At 44.5% G+C, this 9,835-nt stretch overlaps 1 long non-coding RNA gene across 1 annotated transcript; it reads left to right on the forward strand.

The window, feature by feature from the left end:
• Positions 1–896: 896 nt before the first annotated feature.
• Positions 897–9,012, forward strand: LOC309373117. Its single transcript, XR_014169786.1, has 2 exons — positions 897–986; positions 8,162–9,012. It is a non-coding gene; the product is annotated as an uncharacterized lncRNA (long non-coding RNA).
• The last annotated feature ends 823 nt before the right edge of the window (positions 9,013–9,835 follow it).

Consider the following 9,835-nt stretch of genomic DNA (forward strand, 5'->3'; position numbering starts at 1 on the left):
TTTGAGAGATAAATCTTGCCATACGGTGTTACTGGAGGGTGAAAAACCAAGACCATTGTATTGAATGAGGTGCCCAAGATATCCTGGTGAACCTCTGTTCTTTTTCTAGGAGGGAGCACTATTATGCAGCAAACATTCCTCCTTTCCTGAAGCAGCTCTGTTGGCCCCGATAATCTCACGTGGTGAATATCCGGCATAACATTAATTATTATCATTATTTCCCTTGTAAGGCTTTATAAAACATTGCTAACCTGAGAAGCTGAATGGGGAATGCTTTTTGCCAGCAATCTAAGTTACGAGCAGAAAGAGCCTCTTGGAAGGGAACAGTATATCAAGCTCACAAGTGCAAGACACATATTTATTATATGATTCGCTTCAGCCTTGTAGAATGAAAGTGGGAGTAATAAAATGTGTGCAGGAGAGTGTGCAAACTGTTGCATCCTCTGAATTCATTGAAGATGACGTGAAAAAGTTGTTTGGATGCTTTATTATGTGTGGGGATCCTATTAAAAAAAAAAAAAAACCCAGCTTGGCTGCTTCCTGGAAAGAAAAGTGGTCAAAGATAAAGATGAACCTGATGGGGTTGACACCGCAATTAAACTTGAAAACATTTTTTTTTATGTGCGCATTAAAAATCATGTTCAAACCAATAAACAAAATGAATAAACACAATATCATTGTACGGGGATTATGTATCTATAAAAACAGAACACAAGGCTCCCGCTCTCCCTTGCTCTCTCCCTCCTGTCCTGTGTCAGCTGTGCTCAGTTTACTGCAAAAGATATGTGAGTTTATTGCAGGAGGACTTTGGGAAAAGGGATCCCTGAGCTTTGTATGAGCCAGTAAAAAAGTCTGTCAATCTGCTAACGCCAACTGTCAATCCACGCTCTGATTTAGCACTAGGAAGGCTCCATGAAAGACCAAAGGACCCATACTTAACGGAGAATCCATAATGGATGTCATAATGTAAAGGTAAAAAGATAAAGGTAAAGGACCCCTGGACAGTTAAGTCCAGTCAAAGGTGACTATGGGGTGTGGCGCTCATCTCGCTTTTAGGCCGAGGGAGCCAGCGTTTGTCCATAGACAGCTTTCCAGGTCATGTGGCCAGCATGACTAAACCGCTTCTGGCGCAATGGAACAACATGATGGAAACCAGAGCGCACGGAAACATCATTTACCTTTTTTCCCAAAACAGCCATTTATCTACTTGCACTGGCGTGCTTTCGAACTGCTAGGTTGGCAGGAGCTGGGACAGAGCAACGGGAGCTCAGTCCATCACGGGGATTCAAATCACTAACCTTCTGATCAGCAAGCCCAAGAAGAGGCTCAGTGGTTTAGATCACAGTGCCACCCGGTTCATATGCATTTCTTACCAGTTATGGAAGGAGGGGTGTGGAATGAAACGGAAATTCATGCATTCAAAACCCACGACCACGTCTCCATTGACATTCTGGAGCCTTTCTCTCCAGAGGTACAATGTTTATTTGAGTAGTTATCTATTTAAGATATTTTTAAGCTGCCTTTTAAGTCAACAGCTGTCACAAGGAGAAGCCCATTTAAAAAATGCAATAGTCATCATCAGACATAAAACATTTGGAACCAGCATTTAAGCCTACAATCCTATTCTTGTAGGATGATAGGAAGCTGCTTATACTGAGTTGGACACATTGGTCCATCCTGCTCACTATGTCCTGCACTGACAAGCAGCAGGAGATCTCCAGGGGTTCAGAGCTACCCGGGGATGCCAATGATTGATCCCGAGTCCTTCTGACACTGACCTATGACCCCTTTACCTAGGAGGGAATCATAGAGACCATAAGATACTTTGGAGCTTGCTCTCTAACCCTGACACCCTACCAGTGTTGGAGCTCAGGTACTGGTAGAGCCAGAGAGGGGCATATGGAGGGCAGTTTAAAGGTGTGTTGGGGAAGAGAGGGAAACATATTAGAGCCAACGAATCCAGAGTCCTTTCAACTCCTGTTCTCTTCCAAACCAGGGGGAGGCTTAGAGTACCTCAGGGGACTACCTGATCAAAATCTCTCTTCTTTTACTCTGTTGGCTTCAGCAGTGAAGGAATATGGGCCCTCAAATTTCAGCAGCACCCTGTGCAATTCTAAAATATGGTGCCCCCAGCCTCTTGCACTTCATTCTACAGTGTTGTTTCGATGTGCCTTGCACCTCTGACTCCAGAACCCATTACCCCCCCCCCCGACATGCCAGAGGAACAAAAAGGTTTGGGATCCTGCACCTGCCACACACCCCAGCAAGCTCCTTACTGCAAACAGGAGATTTCTGCAGGTGTATTGGGAGGAATTAGGTAGCATCTCATTAAATTAGGTAGTATCCCATTAAAATGCAAACGAAATCAAATGCCTCCCCACAACAGTCAAACACACCAGGAACAGATTAAGAAGACACACACACAAAGAGAAAGCAAGAAAGTGTGTGTGTGTGTGTGTGGTGTATTATTTCTCTGTTCCTGAATTATACACACATATAGTTTGCCATGCTCATGAAAAGCTGCCCAACAGAAGTCAGATAAAATAACTAGAGAGTTTAATATGATTTCCGCTGGAAGAAAAACTGGACCAGATTTTTTAAAAATCCATATCTTAATGATAGGTAAATAATCCTTTAGTATCTCAGATGTACATGCTACAGGCAGGAACTTTCTATTCATGAACACTCTTTTATTCTTGTATGCTATTACCACCCAAGATATTGCCATATTGGAAGATACATTCTTACACTGATAAATAGACTGCATAAACAATATGTGCCCCCACCTCCTTAAGCAAGATAATGCTAGCACATTTCAACAATAATGGCTCCCCTGCAGCAGACTAACCCCCCCTTTTTCTAAATGCTAAGAAGTACAGCTCTGAGGTTGCCCACGTAATGAAAAACAGGGGTAAAATAACCGCAGTGCATTGAATTTCCCATGCCTCGCCTCTTCCATCTTGGGCGATAATGCGGCTGATTTCTTTATCCCCATGTATTCGGATGGAAAAACGTCTGTGTGCTTATTTCTGCTAAACATCTTCCGCTTTCTCTCTCTCTATTTAAATAATTCTCAGTCAGGTGTCAATAAAGTTTTTGAGAGCCATGCATATATTGGCGGGCTACTCCATTTCAAAGGTTGAAAGGAGACTGCAATCCCACAGTCAGTAGTGCCACAAGTCCCTGCATGGCGCACTGTAGAGTAAGCCGCTAAGAATAACTTGCAGCTCTGCATGGGGCCACCACATTCTCTTTGCTAAGTTGACCCGAGAAAGCTGAACATAAATATGTCCATTATTGTCAGGAGTGGCTGAAGGCTGAGGGCAGAAGGGCTGAGTGGCTAAAGGCTGTCTCTGACTTCCCTTGCCTGCCTAGAATGTGTCACTGAACTGTCATAATGCCTCTTGGGGTGCATTCTGACATGGGGAATATTGTGCTATCTTTCCTGATAATAATGCTAGTGCTTCTGACTCATTTTCTAATGTTCCTCTTACACTCCAGTACCTGTTGTGTTGTTGATCGAATATATCAGCACGTCATGCATGCCCTCCAACATGTCTAGGCCCCGAACCAGGATGTGTGCATTTTGGGCTGAGCTCCTGGGCAAGTCGCTTGACCTGTGTGCCATTGTAACCCCTGAAAAAGTCGGGTTTTTTCGGGGTGAGATCACGGTGACCAAAATGGCTGCCATGCTCTCACACAAAAAAACAGGATGTCACAGTTTTCCCAGGACAGTTGAGGGACATGTGTCACATCACCCCCTGGGCTGGTTGTAAGTAAGAAGGTAGGCAGGCGGAGCCTGGCTGAGAGCAGACTGAATCTTGTGGGGCAGTGTCCCATTTGTCATAATGGACCAGCCCCCACTGATTTCAATCTACCTCCTTCCAGCTAAACAGTTGCATGTGAGTTTAAAAATTGAAGCTTTTGGTAAAAGGACAATAGCGGCCTTCAAGGACACATAAACACATATTTTGCAGAATAGCTACTTACCTGGTCTTAACTTTATTTTTTTTCTTCAAAAAAGTTAATCCCCAAGATTTTCTTGGAGAAAATCTAATTCTGGATAAAGCCTAGTCGCTTACCAGATGAAGCGGATTTGTTCAGCTCTAGTTGTTAGTCTAGAAAGCCATGAGGCCTTGGAGAACAATACCGTGATCTCCTATCAATGATCAGCATCTTTTGCTCTTAAATTCCAGTCTGTTTATTTTTAAATAATCTAAGGAGCCCAGTAATCACATGGCATCCTGGAGACCGTAGGAACACAGAAAGCTGCGTTGGTCCATAGAAAGCATTGGTCCATCTGTGTATGCCACCTGACAGTGGATTTCAAAGGTTTAAGATGCTCCCAAACCTACCTGGAGATGCCAGGAATTGAACCTGAGAACTTCTGCATGCAAGGCAGATTCTCTACCACTGAGCTACGGAAGCACCAGAGCTGCCGTTCTGCAGGCGTAGAGAGAAATCTCTGATGTCAGAGAGGGGAGTCAGGTGCCCCATCCTTGTCGCCGCAGACACCTCTGGGTCCCTGGCTGTATGAATCTTGGAGCTCTGAATAGTGTGTGCACTGTGGGCTGCTTGGGTGCAGATCAAGGGAAGCCATTGGATCCAAAGGATCCTTCCCGAGCTCCCCGGCACACCACCAAACCTGAGATCAAACTGCCAACCCAGGAACTGACATAGTTCAATCTTACTTATTTCTCTTCCATTTTTCCAAATGGTAGGGAAATTGTTTACTTTAAGAAGGAAATAGAAACGGATGGAGGAGAGAAGAGCACTTTTCTGCCCTTGCTAGTGAGAGCCTGGGAAAGCCACTGGAAGCAGAAATTTTAGCCACCTGCGGTTCTCCTCCCACAGTGCCTTTGGGGAAGGTCTTCAGTTCAGTGGTCGAGCATTTGCTTTGTACCCAGAAAGTCCTGGGCTCCAATCCCCAGCATCTTCAGTTGGCGTGGGACAGACCCCCTCCCTCCACGCCTGTAAAGCTGGAGAGCTGCTGGCAGTCAGTGTAGACAATACTGAGTTAGATGGTCTGGTTCAGTATAACGCAACTTCCTATGGATTTCATCTGAAAGGACTACAGTGGTACCTCAGGTTACATACGCTTCAGGTTACAGACTCCGCTAACCTATAAATCATCATCATCAACCTTTATTACGGTCCTGAGACCCAACAAATCGTTACAGCAATACATAATTCACACAGCCTACCTCCAGGTTAAACAAGCATTTCATTCAGAATATAAGGATCATTGGTTCTTGCAACCACCGATAAAAACTTGGCCACTGCTAATGTTCTAGCATTTGTCCGGTCTTCCAATAGGAACCTGACATAGTGAGCCTCTGATTTTCCCGGGAAAGTTATCAGCAAGGGTAATATCAGTTCAGCCCTGGCTTGCTCATATTTTGCACAGTGCAACAAAATATGTTTTATGGAATCAATGTCCTGAGCACACGAGCAAAGTCTGTCCTGGTAGGGAACTCCTCTCAACCTGCCATCCAACACTGCAGAAGGAAAGACGTTTAGTCTGGCTTTGGTGAAAAGCCTTCGATAATTTGGTACTGTCAGGTTTTTAATGTAAGATGTTAATTTAAAGACATGCCCATATTGTAGTCCTACTGCCAGTGGACTACAGACTACGTGTGAAATATTACCTTGGGTTAAGAACTTTGCTTCAGGATGAGAACAGAATCGCATAGCAGCGACGTGGTGGCAGCGGGAGGCCCCATTAGCTAAAGTGGTGCTTCAGGTTAAGAACTGTTTCAGATTAAGAACAGACTTCCAAAACAAATTAAGTTCTTAACCCAAGGTACCACTGTATTAAGAAACGCTTTATGGTATAATCTGGAAACGTGGTTGCAATGGCCTTCTCTTGAAAGACTCAGGTGCATGATGGTTTTACCCCAGGTACCTCGCCACTGCAGCTTTTGATCAGGTGTGGGCCACAGGCAGGTTGCAGGGACCCCTCCATGCAGAAATGATGTCAGGGGTTGAAATGGGAAAGGAGATTGCATGGAAACGGTGAGTGGGGTGTTTGCTTCCACACCTTTGCCCCAGGGACCACTTTCACCTCCCAATCTCATTTTCGGCAGCTCCCAACACCTCCTCATGCTTTCATCTCATCAGGCTTCCTTCCGTCCTTCTTTTCCCTTCCCTCATTTCCCCCCCTGGGTTTAAAAATATCTCTTTCTCTCTCTGACCCCACCCCACCCCTCTTCATCCATTTAGTTCAGAACAATGGGAAGTGTCAGTATATTGACTGATTGATGTTGTTTACAACCCGAAGTGTTTGTAACCTGAAGTATCTGTAACCCAAGGTACCACTGTAATCTGAAGTAGCTATGGTGAAAATTGAAGCAAAGTGGTCTCTATTCCTGATTGAAGCAGAACACTGTAGTCTTTGGCTCCACCCACTGATTGCATGTGGTCCCAAAGGATTACCCCCAAGGGAATGCAGCCCTCCAACAGAAGATAGTCTGTCCACCCCTGAACTAGTTGGTGACTGGGTATAAGAAGCTGTGCATGCTGACTTATGAAAAGAACTGAACACCTTGAGTTATAAGAGAACAGGACTGTATACTGATCAGGGTTTTAACCAGCCAATTACAAGGTGGCACAAGGGACTATTGTGGGGAAGATGATCAGCTGTGACATCTGTCCCTTCTATTAGCATAGGACATATTTCATTTAGGCCAATTACTAGCATCTGCTAAGAGCTGATTGGCACAACCCAGTAGGAAAGACTTTAGCTTGGGGACATGCTTTTCATGTAGAAAGCCTGAGATGGTCCCTGGCATTTCCAGCAAAAAGGGTCAATCAAAGTGAAAGAACTATGCCTTAAGGGAGCCCCTGCAAGTCAGAGCAGCCAACACTAGTCTAGATGTGCAAATAGGCAGGCATGTTAGGTGGGCACCATTGCCATTATAAGAGAACAAGGGAGGTGTTCATAGTGAGTTGCACTGTTTAGAAGCATTTGTTATGTGCCCTTTGCAAAAAGTCCAACGGCAAGATGCAACAGAAATACAATCGTATCTAAAATCAGGGGTGGGGAACAATTGGTCCTCAGGGTGCTGCTGAACTATAGCTCCCATCAGCCTTAGGAAACAAGGTGAGTTGTAGTTCAGCAGCATTTGGAGGGTCAACCGTTCCCCACACCTAAAGTACAGCTTCTGATACAAAAGGGGAAACTCACATTCAGCCATGGCTGAAAGCCTTGCTGAAAAGGTGCACCGTGGTGAAAGGGTGCAAAATAGACACCAACTGCACATCCAGGGACAGGGATTTAGAGCTTGGGGGCCACCACAGAGAAGTCTCTTCCATATGCTGCCACATCCCTCTCCAAGGATGGAGGAACTGCTAACAGAGGCAGCTTCCAATCTTCTTAATTTTGAATTGAAATTCAGTTCTAAATAGTGGATTAAAATGTTAGCATGAGGCTGATTCTAGCTGTTGGTGACCTAGACATGGGAAGCGGATACCACCCACAGCCAGTTTGGTATGTGTCGAGGACTGTGCCTCAAGGTCAAATCTAAAGTGGACATCAAAAGCCCCAGAGAAAAAGAGGGTCATGTGGATTAGCCTCCAAGCTATCACCATCAGAGGAATAATCTAGCAGGCTGTTAATGACTCAGGAAAATACTGCCTTTTTCCATTTTTTAAAATCAAGGTTTTTATTAATGTAAAATCAACGGCACAAAAGAAAAATCAAAGTTACAAAACATAGGAGCAGTACAGAGGTTTTATTTTTCTAAAAAAAGGTAGAAAGCAGATAATGTAGAAAAATAAAGGAAGAAAAACACACCATGAAAGCCACATTTCCTTATTGGATGAAGGGAAGAAAGTTTTGCATATCTGAATTTGACGTATGAGGAATGAAATGCCACCAAATGATGAAGAAACGTTCCAGGTTTTCCTTACCCTTAGAAACATGTACATTGTGAGTTGCTTTCTCTGCAATAGCCACATATTCCTGTAGCACAACAAGAGGTTTAAGTCACACAGGGCCTTCCATTTCTGGATCAAATAAGTTATCGAAAGCCAGCATCCATGTAAGAAGCTCCTTTGATCAGAAAGTTGCTGCTTGTCCTTTTTTTCTGATGAAATTGGCTGGTGGGCTTGTTGTTTTATGGCTTTTCACATAATGCTTTTGTCCATCTCTTCTCAGCAGACCACCCACCATTGACACTGTTGACATGCTATACATGTCATCCAGGAGGGAAAGTGGCAACTGGACTGGAAATGGTTCCTTATCCCTGCTCTGTATACATTGGTAAGGTAAAGGACCCCTGGATGGTTAGGTCCAGTCAAAGGCGCCTATGGGGCGTGGCACACATCTCGCTTTTCAGACCGAGGAAGCCAACATTTGTCCACAAACAGCTTTCCAGGTCATGTGGCCAGCATGACTAAACCGCTTCTGGCCAGCCTAGCAGTTCAAAAGCACACCAGTGCAAGTAGATAAATAGGTACCACTGCGGCGGGAAGGTAAATGGTGTTTCCATGCACACTTCTGTCACGGTGTTCCATTGTGCCATAAAATCATATCCTAGAGCTTTAAACAGTGTGAATGTGGCCATTGTCCCTTCCATTTAGCCAGGGCATCTGAATAGGGCTATTTGTGCTAAGTATGTGGTCTGGGGTGCACTCCATTGTTCCTCAAGACAAACAGGTGTCAACAAGCATAGCGTCCACCTCTCTTTTACTCAGAGTGCATCTGATGAAATGAAGGACTTAGCCGAGTCATGCTCATTCATTTTCAATGGGTCTACTCTGAGCAAAAACTAGCCCAAATTGTCAAGAGACCACAACTGAAACACGACACATCCAATTTTTCCTCTGGTCCTCAGCGGCTCCTGCTCGCTCCATCTCATGTGGCTGGAGAGGGGATTTTGAGAACTGAGCTCTCTAGTGTTTTTCAAGAGGAATAGATTTCTGATGGATTTTTGCTTCTCAGTAACTGAAAACATCTCAGGGCTCCCATTTACCTGTACTGTGACACTCCCCCCCCCGCCTTCCTCTGTACCAGCAGGTGGAGAGAAACAGCAACAGAGCCAGGAAAGAGTTGTTCCTTGCTAAAGTAATTGAGGGCAGCAGGTACAAGAGCCTGCGAGTGTTCAAATGTTAACAAGAATGTATGAGGAATATAGAGAACACTCCGGGAGCTACGGAAAAGAGAGGGGAGGGGAGGATGAGCTTTTTCTTCTGAGTACTTTAATATACTCCGGGAGATCTAGTGATCTATATTAAACAATTCTTTCTCAGCATTCATTAGGAAACATGACATCCTTTTTTTCCTATTTGAAAATGATTGAATTGGAGTACAGATTTGTAGCCAAGATGAAGGACTCTGTGGAGTTGATTGTAAACAGAGTTTAACAAGAACCCAGGAATTATATATCTTCGGGTGATGGTGGGGGAAAGGAGGTTTCAACAGGTCTGAGACATAATTGAAGTCGTAAAAGAGATGTATTATTATTGATCAGCGGATGTTGGTGCATTAGGGGAAATGGTGCTGCCCCACAAACCTCAGTTTGCCCCCCAGCCCCCCCAAGTGCCTTATAATTTATATCCAATTTAGGGGGTGGCACTAGCTCTTAACCTCCTCCTCCCTAGTCTCTGTTTTATTCCTAAGGAACTCAGCAGGGTGGAAGATGGGGATAAAACTAGACTTAGGGTTCATCTATACTTTCATTTGTCCCCGTTTTCTCCTGGGGAAACTTGCTCTTTACCAATGAATCGGAGCAAACGTCAATCAGATTTCCGATGGGTTGGTGTTTGCACTGATTCAGTGCTAAATAGAAGGTTTTCCCAGGGAAAGTGGTGGCGCAAATGGAAAACCACTTGG

The sequence above is a fragment of the Podarcis melisellensis genome (genome assembly GCF_964234715.1).
Source record: "Podarcis melisellensis genome assembly, chromosome: 1".
NCBI classification, from domain to species: domain Eukaryota; kingdom Metazoa; phylum Chordata; class Lepidosauria; order Squamata; family Lacertidae; genus Podarcis; species Podarcis melisellensis.